The following is a 14,247-nucleotide window of genomic DNA, read 5'->3' on the forward strand; positions in this document are numbered from 1 at the left end:
CACATCCATCTGTGTTTTGTTGTTTCCTTGAACAATATTCTCTGTGTACAACAAAGTCTTCCTCAATCTGACCCCAGACTCACCGTCCCTGCTCCCACTGAGATCCTTTTCATTTTTAAAAAACGCTGAAAGCTGACAGACGCTCTGCGGAGGTTTCAGTCAAAAAAAGCACAAAGGCGACGCACACCTGACTGAAGGTGGTTCAGTGAAGTAAAGCTCGGATAAAAGTTCATTAAGGACGGTCTGGGCTTTCCCCTGGCGTCGTTTCATTTCCCCTGCGGTGACAGTGAGCTGTTCCTGCTGCTCTGTTTCCTTCAACTCTTCCACTTCCCACGCTGTCAAAACCACTTCATTTTCAACATCACCCCTCTTGTCCAGTGATCTACTTGCCCACGTTCTCTGAGCCAATCTATCCCTCGTTCTTGTTCTAAAAATGTATTGTTAATCCGTCTATTGTGCAACTCTTCTCCTCCTTTCACATCTCCAATTCACAGAGGTCTCCATCAGCTGTCTGCTAACTCTGCTCCTCCACCCCCTCCACCACCACCACCACCAGCGTCTAGACCAGGGGTCTCAATTTGCCCAATGTGATCTCAAGAGGGCTGGACCAGTAACACAATAGCACAATGACCTATAAATAATGACACAATTCTTTTGTCTTTGTTTTAGTGGGAAGAAGTATATTATGAAAATGTTTGCATTTAATGAGTTATACTATTACAAATATATATATATATATATATATGAACAACCTTAAATTTCTTAAGAAAAAAAGTGTGATTTTGGTGCATTGGTTGCACATAGCGCCTTGTGTTATGTTAATCAAATAGGTAGGAGCCTCCTATTGGATAATTACTGCATGGGTGATTATCTTTCAGCTGACAAGTTATTTAACCCCAACTGATGCAATGAGTAGCTTCTCATTTCTTCAACAACCATGTCTAAAGACACATCCTGTGGTCGTGGAAAAGATGTTAGTCTGTTTGAGAAGGGTCAAATCATTGGCATGCATCAAGCAGAGAAAACATCTAAGGAGATTGTAGAAACTACTAAAACTGGGTTAAGAACTTTCCAACGCATTATTAAAAACTGGAAGGATAGTGGAGAACCATCAGGGTAAGAAGAGAGGCAGATGAAGTGATGCACCCATCATGCCTAGTGTCTACTGTACAAGCCTGTGGGGGCAGAGCTATGATCTGGGGTTGCTGCAGTTGCTCAGGTCTAGGTTCAGCAACATTATGTTGCCCAAAGAATGAGGTCAGCTGACTACCTGAATATACTGAATGACCAGGTTATTCCATCAATGGATCATATTCCAAGATGACAATGTCAGGATTCATGGGGCTCAGATTGTGAAAGAGTGGTTCAGGGAGCATGAGACATCACTTTCACACATGGATTGGCCACCACAGAGTCCAGACCTTAACCCCATTGAGAATCTTTGGGATGTGCTGGAGAAGGCTTTGTGCAGTGGTCAGACTCTCCCATCATCAATACAAGATCTTGGTGGAAAATGAATGGATGGAAATAAATCTGGTGACATTGAAGAAGCTTATAATCAAAGCTAAAGACGGTCCAACGAAATATTAGAGTGGGTGATCTTTTTTTTTTTTTTTTTGGCCTGCATCAACTGTTGGTACTACAACAACATGGATGAGTTTGACATTGAGGGGCATTACATCACGTGACCCCACTGGCAACTTTGCTGGAGTTCAACATTGCTATGGACAATCATCATCATAATTTTTTGTTTGATTTTTTTTTATATTGTTCACAGGCCTGGTCCAGGTGTGATCACACCTCTCTCACCCCCTGATACTCTGTCATTCACGTTTAACACATGTACAGCATGTGTCACTGACTGCCAGCTGATGCTCTCCTCTCCTCTCCGATTCTTCTTTCTCTTTTATTCCTCAGGGACTTTTGTTTTCAATTCTGCAACAGGTGCAACTTGAAAACTCACAATGTGATATATGGTCAGAGGATAATGTCACTGCGCCGTCGAGAGTTGTTCTGGCTTCACGGCGGAGCGAGGAACTGATTTAACAGAACATTAGTCTACACTCAGTAATCTGACAAGGCATCGGATCACAGCTGGAGACTCTTGATTGAAGCAGAATTCGAGGGTGCTCACACACAGTGATAGTGATATGTTTGAAACAGATTCATTTAGAGGATCCAGGAACTAGATTAGTTCCTAACCTTGAGAGATGGGCGTCCTTTTTAACTGTCATGGTGAAAAAAACTAAAACGTGGTAATTGAAGAAAACTAAATTGTGAGTAATAGAAGTTTCACAATAGCAAGGTTATTGGCAGGGCTTTAGGAATGGCATTAGCCGGGCGACAGGTCATTTAACCAGTCCAGCACTTAAGATAAGATAATCCTTTAATTTATCCAACAGTAATAACTGACAGAGAAAATAAATACCTCTGCACACAATTGGATAGTCCAACATCCAATAAGAGCCATTTTGTTGTCAACAAATTAAACCCCACAGCGCTTAAAAGACTAATGCTGCATTCCAGAAGACTGGGAGGTCTGATATTTCAGACCTCCTACTAGGAAAAGTGCTCTGGAATGCCACTTGAAGCTGGAGGTCCTACTAGTGAAGTAGGGGCAAATCGATTTCACTGAGATGCAGCAGCCTGACGTCACAGAACTTAACAGAATTTACTATTGACTATAGAATTGGTACATACTAGACTTATGCGTCAGGATATGTCGCAATAATCTTTCTGCATAAAGTTATTAGATGAAGTGTAGACTAACGTTGACGAGTCTGACAAAGAGAGAGGAGGTTTGTTGAGCGTCTACCGTTAGCTTTCAGCACAGAGAGAAGTATATTACCAGTTGTTAGTGGAAAAACTTTGGGAGACCTCAATTTCAATCATTGTCAGCAACTTCGGAAACAAAACAAACATTATCTTATCACCGTCGGCCATGTTTGTCGTTTATGTTCAACTTGGTTCTCCTGGAGCGCTTTGAGTAGTACACTCCAAGTGGAATAAATCCGATATCCCAGCTTTCTGGAATGCAGCATACATCTGTTACTCTTCTGTCCATCACCACCTAAAGCCCCGCCCCCAAATGATCTGATTGGCCCGGGAGATCTTTGCCAGGGCATAATCCGTTCCCAACGGAGAGACTCCAGACAAACTGTCTGCAGCAAAAAAAGTTGCTGAGGGAGACGTCATGCTTGCACACAGGCTAACTGTACTTTCTCGAATAAATCAGACCTAGGAGTAAGCAGATGTTAGCATGCTAATATGCTAAACTATTGCAGTGATTATGGCAAACATGCCTGCTTAACTAACAGACAGTTAAAAAAAAAGCAAAACATGACGTGAGAACCAGAGTGCACCCCTATGGAAATTAAATTTCAAGTCCCGACTGTAAGTTGCTCCTGTTTTCTTTTTCTTCCTCAATTCATTTTCATTCGATTTAACTCGCGCTCAGCTCCTCCAGTCACACATCAAGCCACGAGGGATTCGCCCGAGGCTCGCGGCTCAGTGAGGGAAGAGCGTTTGCAGTTGGCAGCCTCGGAGGAGGGGCGTGCACCTTCCAGTCGACGCTCTGGAAGGAAAAACTATTGTCGTCCAGAAGTTTCTTATTCTCATTGCCGTCATTTACCACAAATAACCCCATCAGGAATAAAAAAAATAAAAGATGACTAAGAACAGAATTTATTTTAAACACCTTGAAAACCTGTTGCTATACCAACCAGACTAGACTAGAATTTATGTTGAGAAGAACTACCCGCTGTGTTATTAACTGTAGGTTTAAGAAAAGGTCTGTGCATACTGTGTGCAAAAAAAATAGAAAAAAGGTTGTTTTAGTGTTTTCTGAATAAATAGAAGGGGACAAAGCATTTGTGAGTGCGTAGCGTGGAGGAGACAGACGGATTACATTATGTCAGCCAGCAGGAGTCTGTGGTCAGATACTGTGTCGTACGAGCCAGCAGGAAAACTCCTGCTGAGTGCTTCTGCAGGGCTGCACCAGATTTCCACCAGAGATACACCTGCTGAATTCTATTTTCTTCTTCACCTGCTTTTTTCCTTAACAGAAAGTTTCATGCATATGGAATCTAATTGAATGTTCACTTTTATGCCAGTGTGTGTTTCTGGATGGTTGGTGCGAAAAATTTGAATTAACCTCAAGGACTTTGCCCGCTGTACTGCCCCAGAATGGACTTCTGCGATTCTATCCAGAGTGCGCGTGCATTGTCTGGATCTTAATTTCACTTGCGGTTCAGAAGAAGAAAGTGCATATTGGTCCATCAGCTCATCCTTTGAGCTCTTGCTGAACATAATCCCTAAAAACCTGCTGCATAGTGACCGCTCTGTGACGACAGAGAGGGTGGGGTGAAAGGATGGGAACATGACTCATGATTACTAATGCTTTTTCACCCCACTTGTAATATATGAAGCCACGGGAGGCTTTTTTTATTTATTTTTTTGGCAGGAAGAGGGCGACAAGAAAATCTGCATGTGGACAATGTGGGAGAAAAGCAAATAAATTATCTTTCGCCACTCTAAATGTCTTGGCGTTGGAGCCAATTAGAGCGAGCCCTGGGATTAATTGAAACTGACCACTTGGGCTAAACGTAAAAAAGTGCTTTGGTTACTGGAAAACGAGCGCGAGCAACAAAATGTATGCTGGGCGAGGGTGGGGGGAAGGGGGGGGGGCTCGTTAGAACGCTCAGCTTTTCAAATCCAATTAATACCACAATTCATCTTCCGGAAAGTGAGAAATCAGGAGGGGCTTTGAGAAAGAAAAGATTATTCTTTCACTGTGAACAACAGAGCAAACGGGAGACAGGCAGGAAGGAGAGAGGGGAGAAAGAAAAGGCAACTCTAATTGCTTTTATCCTCTGGATCCATTTTGTACATTTGTTGGAGCGGCGAGCCGTTCGACTCGTGCTGCTGCTGCTCGCCGAGCCTCCGCGGTGGAGATGGAGCCGTCAGTGCCACACCTTATTGAATCTGCACTAAACAGGCACCATCCGCCGCAAGATACAATCTCTGACAACATGTTAGTGGGAGCGCTGGACGACCAGGCCTCACATCCTGAAGCTGCCACACCAGTTAAAGGGCGTACACACACACAGGAAGAGACCAGCAATGATGAGGCGCTGTACCGAGTTGAACTTTGAGGCGATTGGTTGTGATCGGGAGTGATTTGTAAAGTTGGCTGACATATTGGGCTCCCCAAATGATAACCAAAACTACCAGCAAATTCACCATGATCATAGCAGGTTTAGACGGGGCTGTTGACCGTATGCATACATGAAGCAACCTGACAATCGATAAAATGAGTGAAATCAACTCCATACCATATTTGAAAACCCCATGTATGCTTTACTTTAATTACGAGTAATAAAGACTGCAGGACTATCACCTGACTAGGCCAGGTATCTGATGTCTTCATGTTGGTTGGTAGCGATATTTCTTTGTTTGTTTAGCTGCTGAGTGGGCTGTATAAGCCAGCAGCATTTACTTAGTTCATTTAGACTGACCAGGTGCTTCACCTGGAGGAGATGAAGGAGGAGGAGATGAAGGTCAACCAGAGAGTGGAGTTGGATGACGACTACCTGAGGGAGGTAGAGAAGGAGGTAACCCCATGCTTCTAATCACTGACCACTTCCTGTTGATGATGCTAATGCTAATCAGTCAATGCTAATCAGTGATTATTTAAGTTATTTTTGTTTTGCTTGCTAATGATGTTCCTTCACTACAGTGTGTGCAGCGTGTTGTTGACATGTGCTACTAGCTTGTTTTTAGCCTGTAGTGTTGTTAGCATGTTCACCAATGACATGCTACTCACATTGTAACAAGCGTTTGTTTGTTTGTTTCTCATTAATTTGAGGAATGAGAAATACTGATTGGCCTGTACAAGCCAGCAGCATTTATTTAGTTCATATCTCATTGACTGTAGGTGTGTTGGGGTTTCTCAGTTGGACCGGGCCTCTAAATGTGTTTTGCCTGGGATCTTGGCACAAGGGATTTTAACATCTAATCCTGTGTATTAACAAAAGCAATATGGCAACAAGAGACCATGGATGATGGGCAAAGTCAAAAACCTTTGGCGACACGAAGCGAGTTCCTTTGATTTAACGACCAGTGGGAGTCTACGGTGAGGAAACACAGCTCACAGCTTCGGTTCCTTCCACCAGCTTGATAGCTTGGAGCATCGGGTTAAACAAGATGGTATTTACTTAGCGGTGTAAGTTAGTTTACAACAGGACTATCTCTCATAATATAAAATACAATGAGTTAAACAGTAAATTAAGCCACTTTGCAATATATAACATGAGTAAAACCAGCTCTACCTCAGTCTGGTGCCATATGTAAATGCTCCTTGCATTCCTAATTACCAGTAACAATGATCCATGATAGTGAACAGAACTCTGACCTAACCTTTTTTGAGTCCATGGACCATGAAATATCAATAAAAGTCAGTGAGTTGGAACAACCAATGGGAGTGACCATTTACAGCAAAGAAACACAGACTTTGGTTCATACCATCAACTGACAGCAGGTTTGGACATTTACACTTCTCCAAAAGAAATCAGTGACGGCTAGATATTTAGGTTTTACTCGTTTCACTCGGCGCGGGAAATATATAATATATAAGAGTGTTACCTAGGCAACCAGAGTCCGTAACGTCCAGCAGCAGTGAGCGTCATCTACAGAAAGATAGAAATGGATGACGAGCAAAGCCCTTTATGTGCGGAGGAGGCCTTACTCATGCTGTTACAATACTATACGCACATTTTCATTGTGTTTTGAGTATGTAGCATTAGCGCTGTAAAAAGGACAGGAAATGAATTAAGACGTTAAATATAAAAGGCAGCGGGCAGAGCGTGTTGCTTCCCTTGTTGCACTCAGAACTCGCCCTGAGGCTGAAGCTTAGCAGCTGCCAAACCAGCGGATTACAAATCATTGTTCCCATGTCAGAGCTAAAATATATATATATATATATATTCAGAAGCATATGTTTTAGAATATAGAGAGTGCGCTTCTAAGAAACGTACATTCCTGTGCTGCCAGCACATGAGAACAGACAAGTGATGGGGAAGTAATTCTCAATCAGGCAGAGCAGTCAGAAGGAAGCAGAGGAGATGACGATAGGGCTTCTACAAAGAAGTAAATGAGCCTCCCAAATTAAAGACCCACTCCCACACTGCACCTGCCACAACGGGCAGCTGACCCTGAAAATCCAATCACCTCTTGAACCCTAACCCCCGCATGTGGAGTATCAAGCCCACGGTATCGTGAGTGGATGCTTTGTACGCACCGCCCATCGGTCACTTTGACATCAGTATCTATAGAAACGCGCGGTTTGAAATATTCTCGACCTTGTGTTTATGAGGATGTATCGCTGGGCGGCAGAAGAGAGGAAGATGTAGCCACTGGAAATGTAGACAGATTAGCACGGGCTGGGTTTCTGAGAGCGGCCCGGAGTCATCTAACGGCGTATGAGTCACGGATCGTGTCGCGTGCTATCAGCTTGCATTCTGAGGTTTTGGCGTGTTATTTCATGGGTTGTAATTTTGATGAAGGTCTTCCAACGCACACCTTTTACGGCATTAATTGACACACGAAAGGTTGAAATTCATTGCCATGACATGCAAGAATGTACCGGAATCATCATGCCATTTATACCAAATTCCATGATATCACATAGTTGATAGTTGGGCGGATTTTAGGCTACGCATTCATTCATTCATTCGTTCATTGAAAAAAAGAAAAGAAAGGAGTGGTCTCAACCCAGGATAAGGCTGGACCTGCCGCCAGGTAGGGTTCTTCGGCCGCCCGTGGCTGCATTGGCCCCTCCCGATGGGGCAGAGGGCTCTGGCGTCTCCTGCTGCTCTTGCTCCTCTTGCTCCGCTTCAACGGGACACTCATCATTTTCTTGGCCACTCTCAACCTCTCGTCTCTGGTTCCAGACCAAGGCGGCCCCAGAGTTGTGGATGGTGGTCAGTTCTGGCTCGGTGTTCTTGGGGAAAAGAAGAGGCTGCTGGCACTGCCTCAGTTTTGGCTGAGGGCTCCCCGCACAGGGTCCCTGTGGGTGCACCGGTTGGTGGATTGTTCCTTCGATGAGCATGAGGGTCCTCAGGTTCCGCAAAGATGCTAGAGCCTATCCCAACTCTCAGTGGGCGAGAGGCGGGGTACACCCTGGACACGTATCCAGTCTATCAGAGGGCTAACACAGAGATACCTACGGCCAATTTAGAATCACCAATGAAGCTAACCAGCATCTGCTTGGACGGTAGGAGGATTCAACCCCAGAACCTTCTTGCTGTGAGGCATCAGTGCTAACCACCACACCACTGTGCCGCCCTTAGCCTATGCAGCTTAGGATAAATTACATAAGAGTGCAAAAATAAATAACATCATTGAAATGCTGCTAGTTTTTGAGGCTTGGTTAGCATGCTAACATTCGACATAGCACCAAGCACTGGTTGGGATGTCAAGAACGGCAACGCCACGGTCGTGGTGCAGTCGTGGAGTTTTGTAACGACATTACAAGATATCACCTGGAATACAAGAATGTCTGCATGTGAAGAAGTCATCTGCAGAAATTCGCAGACTTTGTGGTTGCCTGCCCCATCCAGGATGGGATGGACGGAGCATACAGAGGACTCATCCGAGACTTTGTAGGCCGGTGCCAGGAATGTGGGTAAAGCCAAGGACCAAGGACTAGACATAGAGATAGTGGACTCTCATAAGTATCCGGGTGTTCACCTGAACAAAACACTGGACTGGACTGACCATTTTATAAGAAAAGCCATAGAAGACCATACATGCTAAGGACACTTAGGTCCTTTGGATGTAGAGGACATATTCCAAGGCCTGAGGGGACGTAAACATGACTTCCAGCTCACAACCTGACTGCACACCCTCATCCTCCCTCTACTCTTATTTCTAAGTCTCATAATGTTCCCCGTCTCTCCACATCGAGATCTATCAAAAGCTAAAAAAAAAAGAAGCTAAGCTGCTACATGAGTTCACAAGAAAAAAGAAAAAAAAATCTCGAAGCTCAGTGAGGCCCAACCGAGAACAGATTGGGTATAGATTGTAGAATGTGTGGTTTCGGCTTGAAGAATCCACCCCACCTGGGAAATATCAACCATAGAGTGTGCACCAGTAATGACAGAAAACACCGGCTGGGAGATAGAGCTCTCATTGATAAAAAGCCATGAAATAAACACAGCGGCAACAAAACAGCACATTCAGAGACACATGGACCCTGCAAGAGCGTTTAGGGCTGGGGCTTCATCATGTGGTGCATTCAAGCAAGACAAGTCAGCTGCACGCTGCGAAATGCTCATTCATGTTCCTGATTGAAGACACAGCCTTGATGCTGGAAGACAGTATTTGTTCTTTAGGGTTTGTAAGAAGGCAAGGGGAGGGAATGAAGCCAGACTCAGTCTTGTTGGTACCGCTGTCTAAGAATAAGAATAAGAAAAACCTTTATTAGTCCCGCAATGGGGAAATTGCTAGTATACCATATTTTATAAGGGCAACTTTACCACATTATAATAAATAATTACTTATAAACAATTCATGGGAACTTTTCGGTTGACTTTACGGCAATGGCTGTAAATTCAAAAGGTCAATAGTAATGCTTCATCAATAAACAATTATCAGTCATTTAAGTAGACAACTTTACATTTTTATTTAAACAACTCCCTGTTAAGTCGATATCTAACATCAATAAGGTATCACAATGGTGACAGAGGCATTTGGTGGAAGTATTGCAGCATTTATATGTTTGCATTTTTATAAACTGCTGCATAAAGTTAGTGCTAATGTAATGTAATGCCTACAAACAGATATCTGGATATGAATGCAGACTGCTGGAAATGCCAGCATCTCCCACCGCTGCAGCTTCACAATGAAAGCCTTTAACTAGCAAGACGTGTGTTGACTTTTATTACGAAGCAGTCGCAGGAAATGCAATGCGAGCTAATGAATCAAAGATACACCTTCATAACAAGACCTTTTTGTCTTTCTTTTTTTTTCTAACAATGGATCAGTTGCAAAGATGGATGGAACAAAAAGGAGCAACCACGGTGAGCTGTTAGATGAAGAGCTGCACAACTTCTCAGCAAGGCGTCCATAAAATCAGACCACGGACAAGCTTTTTTTTCTGGCCCCCACCACTATCAAAATCAACCAGGACTGAAGTATTACAATTATAAATGTTAGTATCTTATTTAAGCAGCTGCTATCGATTGCAACTCATTAATAAAGAGAAATTGAAAGAAATTACTCGTTGGAAAGGTACATTCCAGCAGCAACATTGATTTTTACGCAATTATGTTTGAGCTCCTTACAAAGCTGATCCTCGAAACAACATATAGAAACAGAATATAATGTACCTGATGGAAACGGTTCCTTTAACCCTCCAAATGGCTAAAGCAGAGAATCCACCATGTACATTTATGGTAAATAAAGCCATGTCTTACACCACCATATCGTGACGTAAGACCAAGAATTCAAATTCTTTCTTTAACTCCCACAAGTCTTAATCCATTCATATCCAATCTGCTCGTGTTGGACACAGTTTACCAAGTTGATTCTGACTCCAGTTCAGCCATGATAGTTGAATATCTGCCTCCCCGGCTGAGAGTCTGCACAGAACGAGGCAGGTCAGCAGGGACAGTCGGTTATCTAGTCCTGTGTGGGAGTCTCCAGATTGACGACCAAGCTGACCACGTTTTTTTAATTTCTTCCTTTTCCGCAGTGCCAGCATAATCTGGACAAATTTTAAAAAGGAGGGTTCTGTTGTTTCAGCTGGTGAACGAAGAACAAAATATAGTAACTCGTTAAATATTATGCCAAGGCTTCCTACAATCAGCATCTGCAGAATTTGATTTTCAACCTCTTCAATGGAAAAATAAAACATACATACAGGAAATGCCCCCAAGTGCATTTCCAAACTATTAAGTCCACTGACCTAAAACCAGATAAAAGACTCTTTCCGTGTTCCCATTTCTTGTTCAAATGACATCCTTAATATTATTGATCTAAAAAAAAACAGGCTTCTCCTGATGATTAGGTTATGAATGTAAGTTTTAAGCACCAAACTGACAAAAAAAACATACATTTATTACACTATGATGGTTAAAAATAATAATACATCTATGTTTTAAGAATGTGCATCGACCGTCATTTCAATATGCACTGAGATGGAGTAATGTCAATCAATCAGGTGAGTTTCCTCTGATGTTAAATGTCAACCTTGCAGCCTGTACTCCTACTTCTACCTGAGCCGCCCAGAGTGAGACGGCCTCTATTATCAGGTTTGGTTGCACCTTGAATAGGCTGCTGGGTGGCTGCAATATCAGAGGACTTAATGTAAGTCTTTTACCCAGGCTTTCAGTTCCTGAGTCAGAGAAAGGATAAAAGGTCACGGGGGGGGTGGCGGGTTAGAGAACACAGAGCATAAACAAAAGAGAAAAAACCTTCAGACAGACCAAAGAAATCATTCTTGGCCTTTACCAAGCAAAGACAAACGCAAAGGTTCTGCAACAGCTTCATCCCACGAGCACTCAGATTCCTGAAGTCAGAATAACACTGACCACCCAAATGGACAGAAACACACAATGTGCAATAAGTGAACAGAATATTTATAACGATTAGTGCAGCATACATAGATTTTTATTTATTTAATTTTTCTTTTCCTCAGTCTATGTGTAGCTGCAGTTGGGAGTCAATGAAACGTGGTTTAATTTGAATGTGCACTGCAGGTGTATAGCTTTGAATGACATCTCTTTCATCTGAGAGCCTTTCCTGGTTTTTACTTGAGTTTTAATTAAGTTCTTAAATGTATTTTGTGTTTTACTGTTTTTCTTTTAACTGTTCCGGTTTTATGTGCCTGTTTTTAAATTTTAACAATTATTATTGTGTTAAGTCAACATTCAGAATTTTCTTCCACTAAGTCAACAACGCGGAACATGCCACCTCCAGCATGAGCCAAAGCGTAACGGGACGCTCGCGGGAGGCCCCGAGTCAAACAGCGGCGTGGCGCAGCCGTGTCTTGCGGCGTTTGGTGTAAATGCGTCTCTCGAGGGATCGAGGGGCAGCGAACCAAGGTGTTGCCGACTCATTAGAGCCAGCGGGATCCGATCAAACTGCACTCAGATCCATACGAATGGAGCTTTTCAGAGAAACGGGGCTGGGGTTGGGAGGGATGGCGAAATGGTGTTTCACAACAAAGCTATGCCTGCAAAGCACGGTGAATCTTTAAAGAGGCCATTACAGAGCTATTTTCTATAACGTGTTCTACTGGTGGGAAAAGAAAAGGTGAACGCACAACGGACAAATGACAGTAAACATGTCTTTTGAAGCACTGTTACGAACAACTGCATGCTGCTCGCATGGTAACCGTTTTAGGCTCACGAGTCCTCGAGACCTCTCAATATTTTGAGGACCTTTGACAGGTGCCGGTTTACCACCTCGGATGCTGGTTGGCAGATTATGCCGGTGACGCGGACCCCCAGGACTGGCTGCTCTGAAGAGCTCGTCCATTTAAATGGTCCATCTGTCAACAGTCGAGAGGGTTGTGATGTGCTGCCTGAATCGTATTTTCCTGTCACATCGTCTACTTTGTGACTCTGATTACTCACTGATTAGTTGAGTATGTGTTTGGTAGTGTTAGGCAGTTGAAGGAGTAGGGGTGAACTCACTGTTTTTGCTAGTTTAGGGAGTTAGGGTTATTAAATGTCTTTCTGTTTCTTCTGTTGCACTTAGGGTTTAGTTAGTGGTTTGGGAACAAGATTGTTTGGTTTGTTTTTTGTTTGTTGTTTTGGCCTGGGTTCACCCTGACGCAGTGCTTCACCTCGTACATAATCTGTATATAAATCACTTCTAAGTAGTTTCTTGCATGGGGGTAAATAAAAATTGATGACATTTTCTGCACATCTCGTTCCTCGCCCTCTAGGTGTTCGAGGACGTAACATAAAATGGGGGCTTGTCCGTTCTTTTTCCGGCGCTCGCCGAGCAAGTTGGTTATTCTTTGTCTCCGGTTAGGGGCGTAGGACGTCCAAGCTTTTAGATATGGCCGAGTTTACATCGAGGATCCATCTTTGTAAAAGTTGGAAAGACGCACAAAATCTATTGTTAATTGCTAAAGTTTATGATGTTTCGGTTCCTTTTTATGCACACAAAGCAGAACGGCCTATCCCAGCTGTCATCGGGCAAGAGGCGGGGTACACCTTGGACAGGTCTCCAGTCTATCTCAGGGCTCAGTCTCACATCCGTTCAGGACATTTTACTAAAAGCGGTGCAGAAGGCATAATCAGGAACCACAGCCACCCCACATTCAGGCTGGAACCTGGCTGCACGCACCAAAAACTGATAGTCTATTCTCTGGACACTGAACATACACCCTGCTGGTACACTACAATGTGCAACATGACTGCCACTTCCACTTATCGTGCTTACATTTTATTATCATACTGTTGTTTGGTTTTTGCTCTTACCATTTATGGCTTAGCTGACCGGGTTCTCTCATCCACAACATGTCATTGAACATTGAACCCTGTCGTAATCCTGCACATGACAAATAAACCTGAATCTGAATCACTGCTTGTTTTCTATATTTTCAAATTACACAGTTGACTAACCAGGACTGTGCTCTCTGTGTTTACACAAGACTTAAATCAAGTCTCGTCCCACTATCGTCAGCAGCGATCAAAAGTCCTCCCTGTCCATTAAACCTCTCAAGCTGCAAACAAATACATCTCAGTGAGCCTTCGATATCTGTGGAGGGAACTATTATTTTCACATTCGTCTTGTTTAAAGATGATATAATTCACTCGGAGGTGATCCGGAGTTCATTTTGTATTTCTGTTGGTGCTAAATAAATAAACAAAATGGAAAATTGAAATTGATTTTGCTTGTTAAACTGAGAAGTTCCCAATTATCTACTCTGCTCACAAGTTCTTGTCTCTCCACTGACTGGCTGTAGCTACGATGAACTGGTGATGAATGAAGGAGGTCAGAGAAGGCTTTCTGATTGGAGGAGGGGGGTTACAGCCGGAAAAGTACTGAGGCCAGACTCATTTTCACACTTATGGGAAATTATTTCCTCAATGACAAAAACGCTGGAGCCATGAGCTGGCCATCTGCTGAAGATAGTTTGAATTTGATTCATTTCAGTCCCAGATTTAAGGTCCTCGCAAAAAGTCAGTGTCCAAAAAAAGGAAACAACAACTGAGATGTCACAGACGTGCA

At 43.2% G+C, this 14,247-nt stretch overlaps 1 protein-coding gene across 1 annotated transcript in view; it reads right to left on the reverse strand.

The window, feature by feature from the left end:
- doc2b (double C2-like domains, beta) overlaps positions 1-14,247 on the reverse strand; it is a gene marked incomplete at both ends in the record, with an annotated part of 136,448 nt that overhangs the window by 103,019 nt on the left and 19,182 nt on the right. The window lies entirely within an intron of this gene.

The sequence above is a fragment of the Chelon labrosus genome (genome assembly GCF_963514085.1).
Source record: "Chelon labrosus genome assembly, chromosome: 17".
Taxonomy (NCBI): Eukaryota; Metazoa; Chordata; class Actinopteri; order Mugiliformes; family Mugilidae; genus Chelon; species Chelon labrosus.